The sequence below is a fragment of the Varroa destructor genome, unplaced genomic scaffold, assembly GCF_002443255.2.
Source record: "Varroa destructor unplaced genomic scaffold, Vdes_3.0 BEIS01000003.1, whole genome shotgun sequence".
NCBI classification, from domain to species: domain Eukaryota; kingdom Metazoa; phylum Arthropoda; class Arachnida; order Mesostigmata; family Varroidae; genus Varroa; species Varroa destructor.
In genome coordinates this window covers 11,120,229-11,134,111 of record NW_019211456.1, presented here as the reverse complement: position 1 = coordinate 11,134,111, position 13,883 = coordinate 11,120,229, and the positions used below count along the sequence as shown (strand labels likewise).

The following is a 13,883-nucleotide window of genomic DNA, read 5'->3' as shown; positions in this document are numbered from 1 at the left end:
AAAGGCCAAGTGATTTTTTTGTATCATATAGGCAGGTCAAATGCGCATTTCGTAGTAAAAAAAAAAAAACAAAAAACAAATATTTTATCAGAAACCTAGTGCATTTTCGATTACCGCTTTTGCGCGCAGTCCACATTTTCTTATTTGCTTTGAGTACTGAGAAGCGTTGAAAAGAAATAAGCTCGCGCGCGCAGCCGAAGTTCGACCGAGAGCTTTTATGTGAATTTTTCGTATATAAGTAACGAAAACCCGAAATATATTTCATCCGAAAAAAAAGTTGTACGGTAAGGTACAAAGCTCCTGAATGGACAAGAGGCTGGAAACAATAGTTTAAATTACTGTAAATATAGCGAAGCGTACACTGTGCTGCTGTAGTATTTCGACATCTTGATTGCATCTGTCTCTAATATATTGCTGTTCGGCAAATGGACATTTGTTTCTGCGCCTTAAAAGAAAACAGTTAAACGACAAACGTTATTGTGGCATACTTATATATCAGATGTGAATGTATGTTTTGCTCCGAAAACACCCTGGAGTGGTCCGTATTTATGTTTGAAAGGCTTAATTTGATGACGTATTTTAGCGAGTGTTTCGCTACAACGTTTCATGAAACTGATCGAAAGAAAAGCCCATGTAGGACCTAAATTCTAACGCAGTAATTTTATATCAGTAAAAGGATTGAGATTGATAGTTTGTTGCATATTCGCTTGGGATCGGCACTGTCCTAGCTATAGTAGGCACATGGTTCGGCCACATCAGAAAATAATAGGACAAGGCGACAACCATCAAAGTGAGTTCATAACCTTAGCAGGTACCTTATATATGAGTAAGATATTTTTCAAATGGAATAGAAATGTTAAAAAGAAATATACAGCACAGAGTGAGACGGTCGCACGGTTCTTCTCTGCGGTAAGCTACTTAAGGAAGGCGTTCCTCGACATACGCCTACGTGGTATCTCGTACAGAGGCCTCCACACCGCATGCAGGCACAACCTTCCTATCATTCACCGTACGAGCATACACATAGTAAAAGCCATGCACTCCATAGCAGACGACCACGTGTCGGTTCTTTCTGTGCGGCTCCTTTTATATACTGGCCCCAGCAGCACCAGTGGCAAAGAGTTCCGGGTCGACCTTAACCGTCCGTTCTTCCCGTTGGCTGATAAATTTTAGGTGGCCGGGAGATTTTGGCAAACCAACGTGCGTCCTAGATCCTAACAAATCGCAGCGTACTCCCTAGAAAATGCATGCAGCAGTTGTGGCAGGATGTATGCGGGCCCAATTCTTTCTTAAGAAAAGCAGGCTTTAGCCGCTTCGGCATGCACAACTGGGCTTGTAGTGAGTTTGGTGCTATATGAGACCACCGGTATGAGCCTGATGGCGAAGAGGCGTATTGTTGTATTCAGGAAGAGCAAGGATGATAATTCGATAGCAGCGCTTCGTGCTAATGATTTTCTGACGCGTTTTGTTACACGCTCGGAACAGCAAATTCCGAAGCGGAATAAAGCCAGCCCTGCATTGCAAAAATGCTTCACGTCTTTTTTTTTTGGTTTTTGTCTTGTCCAAGCTGATTTTTCAAGGCGAGAGAACGTTTACTAGACCTCAAAGAGATTTGACCTATACGTCGCAAAATAATCCGCGTATAGTAAAATATCTGCTCTCACAGGCTCGCTTTTTCCGATTACGCTGCTTGGGAAATCGTTTGGGAAGACCAAAAAAACTGAAGGGCTGAGGTTATCGGCCTAAGCCACCCTTGTTATTTGTAGCAAGGGGTTAACGGTTGATAAATAAGGGGTTCGTCCAGATCTGCCACGCCATCTTGCACGGTAACGAAATTTTCTAGTGGAATCGAAGCGATGTCTTGCGTAAGCTTGCATGGAATTCGTGTCTTGACGAAGTTAAACAAAATCCAGTACCTATGGGCTTCGTACAGTGCCGCGTCGAAATCGACAAACACAACATAGATGAACTGTTCTTTCTGCTCATTACGGATTTTGTCTTGGCAAGCTGTTATTGTTAAGTTTCCTCTAAAAAAACCGTCTTATTTGTTCGGTGTCATGCCTCGAGCTTCTAGGAAAGCGAAGCATCGTTTGAGGAGTGTGGCTGGGAGAACTTTGTAGGACCCTGGGGTGTTCGGGCCAGCTCTAATTTGGCGCGGCCGGTTTGGGCTTAAACCGCTTGAGTGCTACACTGCTACTTTATCGATCTTGATGTTGACGGCATTCGCAGCCTTCATCTGCACGTTCCATGCTGCATTATACCACAGTGACTCTTTCGGCATACTATTCCTCGAAGCGCACATCTGCTGAAAATGGCCAAGAAAACTATCTTATAGGGCAAGGAAATATTTAAATCTGTTCTTTAGTGGGCATCTATTCGAGCCATTTTGCAAGCTTGTGTATTGTATCGTCGAAGGTGAAATAGCCTTAAGCTTGAAAAATTGTCCTGAAAATCTAGCTTAATAAACCAAGCATTTGCTCTATAGTTAGAAACTAGACTACCATGCGCGGTAGAATAAATCATCTTGAAAGGTCAGTGTAGGTATTTTCGTGCTTTCCAAGTAATAAATCAAATTATTGCAGTTTTGAATGGGCAATGTAGAGTACACAGAATCTCAGTGTCTCATTGGTGAGTCTGAAGGTATTGAAATAATCGCAAACAACAGTCAACTGGATTATCTACGAGAGTTGTGTTTATCGAAAGCGTTTATTAGGTAGCCCTTAGAAGGGAAAGTAGCTCAACATAGTACGACGAACATTATATTTTATAATACATTAAGCGCCCCTCGTCTGTTTGGGTGAAGACACATAGCTTGTCATCAACAGCTGTGCCATATGAGTATATAACATAATAATAACAACACACTTTATTCTTATATTAGAAAGGGCTGCGAGACATTCGTTAACTAGCAAAGAGTTTATTAAATACCGCACGCCTTTTAGCAATAGATTGTGCCAGAATGTTTCCACCGCTGCGAATATTTATTTTAACCCTATTGTAGAAGCTTCCTGCCCTGTCGTTATCTAAGCATATCTGGTTAAGCGTTTTGCTATCGTCCTGATGAACTTCTTCAAATGACAAGCCTGTCGGCATAAGGTTGCCGCCGGAACTAACATGGATAGATTAGCAAAACCCCAGGCAGTGGGTCACTAAAACAATACTGGGCCATCTTGATTTGGCGTTCTTCGGTTTGTGTATGTCCTTTGTGGCGAATTTCACACACAGGATAGTGAAAGCTCCGGAAAACTTTTGTGGTCTAGGCAGTCTCACTGTCACCGAACGGTTCCACGGTCAGCGGTTAGTGACTTTGCAAGAGAATAAAGTAACTAAACGGTATTACTCTGAATAGATAAGTGTTTCGTTGATGATATTAATGGCCCAGTATGCAATTACTGCTTAGTTGATAACGAACGCACGTATTTTTAAATAAAACACATGAAAGGTGTTAATAGAAACGGTGTGATCGATCTACAGTGAATAGCAGCTGAGAAGTATCATCACTCAGAAAAGTTGAAAAATATCCTGGAATTAACATTAGTTTATACGCTATGGTAAACACACGGAGGAGAGTCTCAAAAGTTAGCATGGCCTTCAAACATAAACATGCATTACAGTAGGAATTTCGATTACGACGCTATTCTTATTCTTCTTCGTCTTGTAGCCTCTTGTAGAGATCTTCGCCTACGTGTAAAACCCTATCTGCTAGAATAGTGAGTGACAATGTCATACCTTTAAAACAGCACCAAACGGCCATATTTTAAAAACAGAAACCACTTGATTTATCATAGTACTGGCTAAGAGTGGACGAGTATAAAGGTATAGCATTTATGTCATAAGAAAGACATCGATGCCCTCGTTAAGACACGGAAAAGTTTGTAAGAAGTCTATTGTACTAGTGGCAGTAACTGAACCGCACGATGCAACGGACGTTAGACTGTAGCGAAGAATAAGAAACGTTCATATAATAGATAACACGTGTTCCCTTGTCAAAATAACAAGCTTAATGTAGTATGGAGAACGATAAGTGCCATTAAAGTTAAGCACAGCGAGCGCACGAAGGATAACTGCTGTGTCTACCTATATAAATAAAAAGCTGCAAATTTTTAATAATATGTATGAATATATATATATACACAAAAATGTTTGAAATTTACCAGTATGTAGTTTTCTCGTCCCTCGTTGAAGTTTCCACATCGACAATCTGCATTTGTAGGGGGGTCGACATCTCACACCAGTTTCGGTGAATAGAGTTCATCATCTGACAAGGATATAACAGTAATGTCAGCAAGCAATGTTTTGGTTATAATACGACAATTGTTCTCCTTTATTTTCAAGTACTGCAATTGAAATACAAAGATACTGAAGTATCCTGCTAGTCTGACCCTTTTATGGTGAGAAAATAATTAGAGGCATACCATTTCCTGTACTAATAATCATAGCGACAACAGTAGGTTAGGTGGGTAGATCCTCAAACTACTCTGCTGCCGATAACACTGTTAAATTTCGAAAAAGTACATTTATATAAACAGGCTATAATTTTAACATCTGTTCTCGTACTTGGATAATGTATTTAGCACGTCTATTGATTGATTGATTGATTGATTGACTTGATTGCTTGATTGATTGATGGAGAACGCATTTCGTATTGTACTGCCACAGTATCTGCATAAATACTCTATTTTCTTCAATCATATCTTACTGAAAATTAACTCCTAAAGCGTCTGATAGCTTTTGAAATGAGGTGCAAACTTTCAGACTTGTCGGAATAAATCTGTCTCGTAAAACCTTCCACGAACCATAATGCTACTGTAGAATAAATATGCTTTTATTATTACAGCGTATCATCATGAGTACCATTCACCAGTGGAGGGGTCAATAAAAAGCATCTTTATACATTTCAATTTTTTACGTCACATCACGATAATATGTGCTCACTGAAAAACGCACATTTACATAGACGTTACACACGTTTGTATATATTATGTAGTAAAACGATACAAATCACGATCCTATGACGCGACAAGGCGTGCTCTAAATACATTGCACAACTGACGTGGACATAGAAAATCTATGAATAAATTTAACTGAAATGACTCCTAGGTCCGTCATCTAATTTATAATCTGTAACTTGCAAACGATACTGTTTAAGATTCAGATACAAAAGTATACAAAAGCTGTATGGCTCCTCACTCATACCCTTGGTAATACGAAGTTCGATTACATACTTACCTAGTTCAACAAATTTCAATAAACAAACAAACAAGACGAGGAAAACTTCCGCTGATATTGGTATAAAATAAATGGCAGATCTATGGATACGTACTTAATTATTGTCAATATCTACGATATTGCCATGTTGTTTAGTATTTATACGAATATATTGTCTGATCGCTCATATAAAAATGAGCGATATAAGCTCTGTTTTTGGAAAAAAATTGAACAAGTGTAAATAATTTTATGAACCTTTCTCTCCTTTAAATCATTCTATACGAAAACGACTTAATCATACACAGGTTTTATGTGCAGCAAAGGTTAGTTGGGCTCCACGCGGCAATCACAACAAAACTAAGATTGACGAGATACCTAGCCAAAACAGAAGCGATGAGGTTCAGAAGGAAAGGCACCACACCGGTTACTGACATTTCGTATTCCGCCGTACCTCGCTCACGTTAACCGGTTTCCATAATTCAGGTTGCATGCATCTGTCAACGGTAGAAAGTTTACTCCTCAGGTTTTCGAAATTTGCAGGAAAACAGTTTCGGCCGTGTGGACGATAAAATCGCTCTATCATCTATCCCTCCTAATCGCTCGTGGCGTGTTTAATCAAATGGCAGCTCCGACCGCATATTTGAAGGATTTCATATCGCGGTGACTCATTTAGAAGAATCTCATGGCGGAGAATACTGAACAATTAAATCGCATCAAATTTTTTTCCTCAAAACAACACTTCGATCATGGAAAACAACTCGTAACGGCCTCACGTATCTTCTGGCCGACTCTCCATATTGGGTAGGTTGGCGCAGTCTGCCTAAGTACTTGTATCGCCGCTTAGGAGCTAAGGGCAAAAAATTGCAAAGATCGACAAGAACCTATTCGGAACTTCTAATGGAAAACGAAAACCTACTAAACCAACATATCGTGACTCGTTTTGCTCTTATTGGGTTTCATCATAAGCTCCGCGGGGAATATGTTCTTCACAAGCCTAACGGGTGGCAAAGATGCTTCAGATGCGAAGAAAATCGCGATAAATATCATACCGTCGGCTGCCCTTTGGTATCGTCTTTAGAACGCCGGAAAAAATATTCAAAATTTTATAAATTCACCTAGAATCACACAATGCTTGTGGCGCGAAGTATTTTAATGGCACTATATTTACTCTGATATTGTGATATTGTGTTGTTGATTTATGCACACGAGCTGCATGCCTATTACTAGCGAAGGTGAATGAAGGAAATCTGATTTGATCCTAGCAAAGTTTGCGTTCTACCCTTATCAGCTTGACATATCTCCTTGCTTTTTGTTTGTTTACCGCTAAAGAGTTGCAGACATTTGTTCAAATCGCTGCCTCGAACTCGCAACAGTGCCCTTGCAGGGCATGTAAATTATTATACATCTGCTTGTAAAGGTCTATGTAAGTAGTTGCATAAGAAATTGTTTCTCTCCTGAGATTGTTTTTTCCTTCTTATTTTGCTTGTGTAACTAAATACTATTTTTGTGTTTTTCTATTCCCGCCCCGTATCCATTAATGTATCAAATTTTGCAGGCAAACATAACTCGTTAAATCAAGCGGAAATATTCAGAGTTATCATAAAGACCACCATCTAGAGTTACCTTTTACCTGGACTAATGCGACCGCTGATGTGCCTTTTTTCGTGAAAAAAATTATTTTTATGTGAAGCAAAAGAAAAAACGAACGCTTAATTTGTCGTAATGCAAATATGGTAACTTTCTTCGTATCTTGGATAGTGAATACAGCGTTTCATTTATAAATGTCCTTTCTCCATCGTCAAATCGTAGAACCTTTACTTTTGCAGTATGTATTGCTACATGCTCCTCGAGTGATATCCCTTTTGGAATAAGCTATAATGAATCCCCACATACATACAAAAAACGAGAGTTTCCTTAGCAACTAAGACTCAACGATGTAATACTGAGTAACCGTTTGTGTTACCTATGCTAACAACAAATTGAAGTGCATGTAATGATCAGTAATTCTGCACTACCGATATACTCGTTTTTGATTCTGCTATAGGTTCTGCAATAGGGTAAGGCTGAATAAAGTGAAGATGCTTCACCAAACCTTGTATTTGTATGATCGTTTTAATAGCATCGTATGCAGAAAAAGTCGTACTTTGTGAGCGTACGCATGCATGAATCATACGAACGCATGTGTGTGCGACGAATGACGTGTCAACAACTGTTCACTGATTGTATCCCACTGATATATATATGCACGAATACATACTCATCATAATTCATGCCCTCTGGAACATAATCATGACAAAAACCTATTTGACCTTGAAACTTGTACGTAAAGAAACCATCCTGTATATCACTGTCGAAGGCTATTCTATTCCCAAGTTGTAAACTGTACAATATTCATCAAGACATACTAGAAACCCCTATGGTGGATACGAAAACCGATCTAAACCATAATCGGTAAATTGAACAATAATTTCTACGTAAACAGCACTTCATATAAACTAGAAACATATTCAATTAAACATCATCGTAAGGATTAAATCTACGAGAGGCTACTTTCGTTACCGCCCTTCGCCTCTCGTTCTGCCCCTTCCAATGTGACACACACGCATACAGGCAGCTAAAAATACGCGATTTGAAATCTCGCGCGACAACCTCTATCAGCAAATATGTCATGGACCACCACTTTCAGTTGTGTGATATGTTCGCGTAACTGTTCGAGTAACTAATAGCGAATGAAGATAAATTGATATGTTAGCCCATATTTGTCATGCTTTCCTTTATCATCTGTGTCTTAGACAAGGATGCTTTGAACCGGTAGGCTCTTAAGTGACATTCATGCGAGAATAGAGTCGGGGAACATAGTCTAGCTCGCGTAGTAGACTTCTGCGCGCTGACCGGCCTTACCAGTTAACTAGCTACTTTTATCCATTCCAGTAACCTTTTCGTTAGATGGAAATCTCCGGTCAGTTAATTTATATTTATTGAGCAAAAAAATATCTGACTCGTATTAGGCTAGCGATGTTGTATCTATAACATTGTTGATCTAGAAATTCTGGCTTTTCAACTATATGAGTCTTAACAAACTGAGAAAAGCTCAATTGGTGAATGTAGTATTATTAATCAAATGTTTTGCCAATTGATTTCGAAAAGTGCATGAAAGACTGTTTGCCCCCATGTGTACATCTATTTGACAGTATGGAAACCGAATGACTGCCGCTAAATCGCACAAGGGCATTCAACTAGATGACCGTTGTCTGGCAGTATGCAATTCTAGTTCTCAGTGCAGATTTTTTTTTAATTTCTCATCAAAACTATGTAACAAAAAGCCTGATTCTTTTATTGCGAGGTTTTCTCAAGGAGGGCCAGGCCAAGCCCCAAAAAACAGTCGAAATCGTTTGAGCAGTTTTGGAAAGTTTTACATCAGGCCGTTGGGCCAGGACCTTTTTCGATATTTTTCTGCATTTGTAACTGATCCTAAAGTTGTAGACACTTAGGAAGTCAACACATTACTTAGAACATTAAATAAGTTTATGCTATACACATTTGATGTATCAGTTGTCAGATTTCTGGCAATGAAAAATCTTCTTCAAAGCCTATTTCCGATTGAGGCCGTCATTATGCTTAATGAAGTATGAGGCGTTTTCATGCAACAGGCAGCAAATGAGAGAGCACGATACGCGGAAAAAATCGTAATAGGATTATCTTACCGAAGTAGCGTTAACCTCTCGACAACATCACACTAGTTCATATCATTACACACCCTTACGACCCTGAGGAACTGTTTTTCGCTTGAAGCAATAGGTCGCGGCTTGCCCACGTGATTAGGGCGACAAACAGGAAGGAATACAGCCATGGTTCATCCATACATATGACGGGCATTATAGTCAGCCTTCTGGTACGCTGAACGCCTATTGGGAGGGCTCTAGTGACAGAACTAAGGATTTAGGAAACAAACCTGACAAAAAAACACTCGGATTCAAATAGCGTCGTTGCCTTGCGCAAAAAAAAGCGACAAAGACCCGACAATCTCAATACGAACAGTTTGACCCAAGGCTAGGCGGATGAATTAAGGCTAGATGATGCATCAACAACGGAATCATTATAAGTACGAAATATCCAGTGATAAATATGATAACTGAAATCGATAATGAAAGAAGTTATAAACTGCTCACGAAGATACTTTCTATGCTACGGTATACGCCATTGAACGAATTTTAGAATGTAACAACATGTCTAACAATGACAATGACAACATTGCAAAATCCAAAGAGCGCAATATTATTGCAAATTGTGCTTAGCTATCTCGTTTTTAAGTAACTTACATCGATCTTTCTGTAGAACTACTATGCCGTATAGGATCTCCTTTGCAGTCGCATATATATATATATATATATATATCTCATTATCAGAAGCAGTTATCGCTTTTGGGGAGCGAACGTTGTGGAACTGTAATAAACTATATTCAATATCACATGAATTTAATCTCGCATAACGTGGGTGGACGGAGCTTAAGTCAACGACTTCATTTTAGAAAACTCATCAAATAGATATAGAATGTACTTCCTTTGTGTAAAACGGTACTATAATTCTACTTGTCTATTATTTATTAGGTGGCGTATTCTGGTGTGCCTCTAACATAATATCTCTATTCGGTGCGGTCGCTCGTATGCCGTATCAAAGGTAAGATATACAGGCGATGAGTGCGCAGTTCTCTGTTTCCATGCGCTGGGATAATTTGGGACCAACAATGGCAACGTCGATCTGTTCGATGGATTCCATTCGAACACCATTGTTGCTCTCAGCTCTGTGCTCAGTGAACGCCGTTGGTGCCGGACTGAATTTTGGATTCTGTGAACGTCCGTCGTGACCCTTCATAACGAGCGATCAACATTAACTATGAAAACTACGTTCAACTTAAAACTTCAAGGTTATAAATTGAATAAATTAATAAACCTATTTAGTGCACTACTGAAGCCTTGTGGTAGTTTGTGTGTTGCTCGGCTGCATAAGACGAAATAGATTGGATAAATGCTTTCTTCCGAGAACAGTTTCTTTTTCATTTAGACTGTAATGTTAATTTGGGCAAATTTTGTCCATTCCAAAGTCGTCTGTTATATTGGGAAATCGCCTGTTTTTGGAGTTTCACAAAATGGGCACAAAATCTAATTTCGGGGAATTTTTTTACTTTTTACATCTTTTTCGCTAAGTTGTAAACCGGTGATTTTAACGACCGAAATGAGTAATAAATGATAAAATACAAGCCATCGCAGTTATTTTTTTTCAATTGTACTTTTGGAATACTTCTTCGGGAGGGTGGTTTCCTTGTTGTATAAATGAGCGGAACGCTATCTGATTAGTCGTAGAGATATTATGTCGCTGTTAAATCTTGAACTATCTCGGCATATATGATTGAATTTTTCAATTGAATGAATACTTTTGTCGATAGCAGGGTTGATTGAAATGGAAAAATAGGATAGATGAAGATATAGAGACACGAGGTGAAAGTGTGAGACGAAAGTCGTGTGCATAGCTATAGGTGAATTTCACATGCATAAGGTGTTTATAATAGATGTGGTTTTTGGATAGGAAATTTTGAAATCAAGCTCAATTATTCCCGATGCTTTTATAGATCCGGAATGAAGCAGTAGTGTTTGTTAAAGATTAGGTACAAGACGAATCAAAAACTCTGAGCAGACGAACGGCAACGCGAAAAATGTTGATATTAGATAGACTAAAATAGGAGAATATAGTCACTACAACGAAATAGCTGCAACGAGATATGGAGTCGGTGCTGCAGAGTCTCAAGTGAAATGCAAACGGATAACTCTAAACCTGTGAATCTGCAAGCTAACAATGGTTTGTTTCGCTTGGCGTACAGCTGGTAAAACCCGTTTTTAATTTTTTATTTTTCGAAATATTTTAATGACTTGTATTTCTATGAGAAAAACATAAGGGTCGATGAGGCTACACTTTGGTGAGGTCTCCTTTATACATGCCTCTTTTTAATAAAATTGCAGTCATGTATTTACATGGGGGTCTATTTAGGTGACGGAATAAAGCTGATTCTTTCTACGAGTCGAAAGCTCTCGCCGAGCAAAGGCCAAGTCCTATACATATGCCTATATTTGACACGAATACTTGAATATTTTGGTATGAAAAGAACGAAAGACCGAATGCGATATTTGTTTCTCCTGTTGGGTGAAAGGGCAAAAAGCTATTCTTTCGGTTTTTGAGCCACGTTCTAATTAAAATTAGTTAAAAAGGCTTTTCGGTAATATTCTCTTCTCTATGAGATATTTTTTCCAGGGGAGTATACGTTGAATAGAGATTTCTATAGGAAATGCCACATTCTTGATGGCGTCTTTGAAGCCAATGAATCTCAAAGAGCTAAATGAAAATGTGTTACATCTCTATATTCAATATGGATATTTTGGCACGAAAAACGCTAAAAACAAACTGTGGCAACGGTTTCGCTTATTTGATACTAAAATCATATTACTCACATAGACATCTGTATAACAGGTATTAGCCGAAAGTCTCCGATAAGCTGAATTGAAATGTAATGCGTATTGCTAACCCAAATGTCAGTTTTGGAGTAGAAAATGCTGTTTGAATTTATGAAGTAAAGGGAATATCCCTGAATCTAAAATGGATACTTCGGCGTGAAAAATGCCAAAACATCCGCTTGGTCCTATTGATTTACATATGTAACAAGGAAATAAAAATGCACCCCAACATGTTTTCTAGCAACTTTGTAGCAAACGCTTAATAATGTCAAGTTTCTTCAGCCCATTTCCTGAGAAAAATGCCAAACTATCGAAGACAATCATTCTCTATAAGGGACTTGTTTTCTTGTGTCGATCAAAATGAATGAATTGAACATGTAGTGTATGCCTGTATACTTAAATTGGGTATATTAACAGCAATGCATGGTAATACTTGTTACAAACAAATACATGGTAATGTTTGTTATTCCATGTGGAAATCTGAAACGGCTTTTGAGCAAATTTTTAATAAGTATCAATTGGAAAGCTGTAGCGACTAATATGGCGGACATTTTAGAGAAAAAAATATTTTTTTTCTATATACTCTTTGTGATATCCACATGTATTGTGAAGCCAGTGGAAACCTTGTTTCCTGAAACGTCAACGGTGAAACTCACCCACGAAAGAGCGAGTGACAACATGTCTGTTTAGCCGGTTCGTCTCTTTCCGCTCGTTGACCCTCATCGCACTCGACGCACAGAAGCCGCTATTAATTTCCACAATTTTTGCTCTCGGTTTTTAAAGTTGGTCTTAAAGGTTCTTCTTTTTTGGGGGACAACGTAGGCCTTTGGATAGTAGCGGCAAGCCGGCTAAAAGATATGCGAAGCGTTTTCATGTCACAATGTATATTATCGGTGCTCTTTTTGAAAAAAGGAGGCTTTGGCGCGATTTAATTACTATGAAATTTTCCCAAATAATGCGCATCCCACGCGATGGGAGCTTGAGGTGGGACAAGTTGAGAGCAATTGCGCAGGACAAGCGATTAGGCCATCTGATCCTCCATGTGCTCAACAATATCTTCTTGCATCTGTTGGTGACAAGCGCAGTAGAACTCCTGCCGTTGACAGAAAAAAAAGCCCCAAGTTCGCAAATTAATTAGAGACGATCTGACGACGTACGAGGTGGCAGTTGTCCCGCCGCATCTTCTAAACTTCATCGCTTCCAAAAGTGTGCCTGCCGCTTGGAGCCGAGCTAGAATTTGGTGTACGTAGACTACGTATATTACTAAACTGTTTTCAATTAAGATGACTTCAGTTGATTCTATCGGCCATCTTGTTCGATCAGGGAGGCGAAACTAGGCGAAAGCAAAACATGCGGGCCCATCCAGTAAGAACTGAATTGTAAAGAATATCCTTGATAAAATATAATTTTTGTACGAACGCTCGTAATAAGTGTTTCCCTGAAAATAGTCTCACAGTCGATTATTTCTACTTTTCATAGAAAATTATGGACTTCTGCATCAAATTTATTTTAAAATTTTATTTTTTCATCTAATCGCATGTGTTATACAGTATCTTTGATCGACAGAATTTTAACCAGCGATCTCTGGCTTATTAATTTATTTATAAATCAGATATTCGAAAAATTGCCTCAGTGATACTTGCAACTCCGAGTCAATATTGTCCTAAACCGAATTTATATTTATTGAGACGCTTTAGTTGATGATATTTAATTTTAAATCTCTTTTGCTAAGTTCTTTATTTTTAAGAGGAACGCAGCTGTTGCAGCAAACTTACGCCCAAGTTGTTACCTCTTTTCTTCAGATCACTTCAATTTTCAGATCGATTAAACTTTATTTAAACGATACTGATAGTGGGTATAAAATACACAGTAATTCTTTAAGCTCAAAGCTTTCTGCTCCTCTCTCAATAGAGGTAATTTTCTGACATAGACTTGGTTGTTATGAAGAATGAAGCTATTTTGGTTTAAATTTGCATCGTTAACATTTTGCTTACTACGTACAAAGGCAATGTCCTCAATAGAGAAACTGACGTCTGGGAGAAATGTTTTATTCGAAAAATAATAACGCTTATTGAATTTCTTATATTTCTTCACATATAGTTCAGTGGCAGAGTTACTACTTAGTACACTGTAGACATTTTTGAAGGAAGTTTAGGTTACTCTCTTTTGTAG

At 38.6% G+C, this 13,883-nt stretch overlaps 1 protein-coding gene across 5 annotated transcripts in view; it reads left to right on the top strand.

Moving 5' to 3' along the window:
• Positions 1 to 10,214, top strand: part of LOC111247073 (uncharacterized) — a 67,627-nt gene extending 57,413 nt beyond the window's left edge. For 2 of the 5 annotated variants that reach the window (XR_015323163.1, XR_015323164.1), the window contains 2 exons: positions 5,749 to 6,009; positions 9,816 to 10,184. The gene's annotated coding sequence lies outside the window, so the exon portion shown is untranslated. Of the gene's footprint in view, positions 1 to 5,748; positions 6,010 to 9,815 lie in introns of all 5 variants that reach the window. The other 3 variants (XR_015323159.1, XR_015323162.1, XR_015323161.1) reach the window with 3 other exon arrangements.
• The last annotated feature ends 3,669 nt before the right edge of the window (positions 10,215 to 13,883 follow it).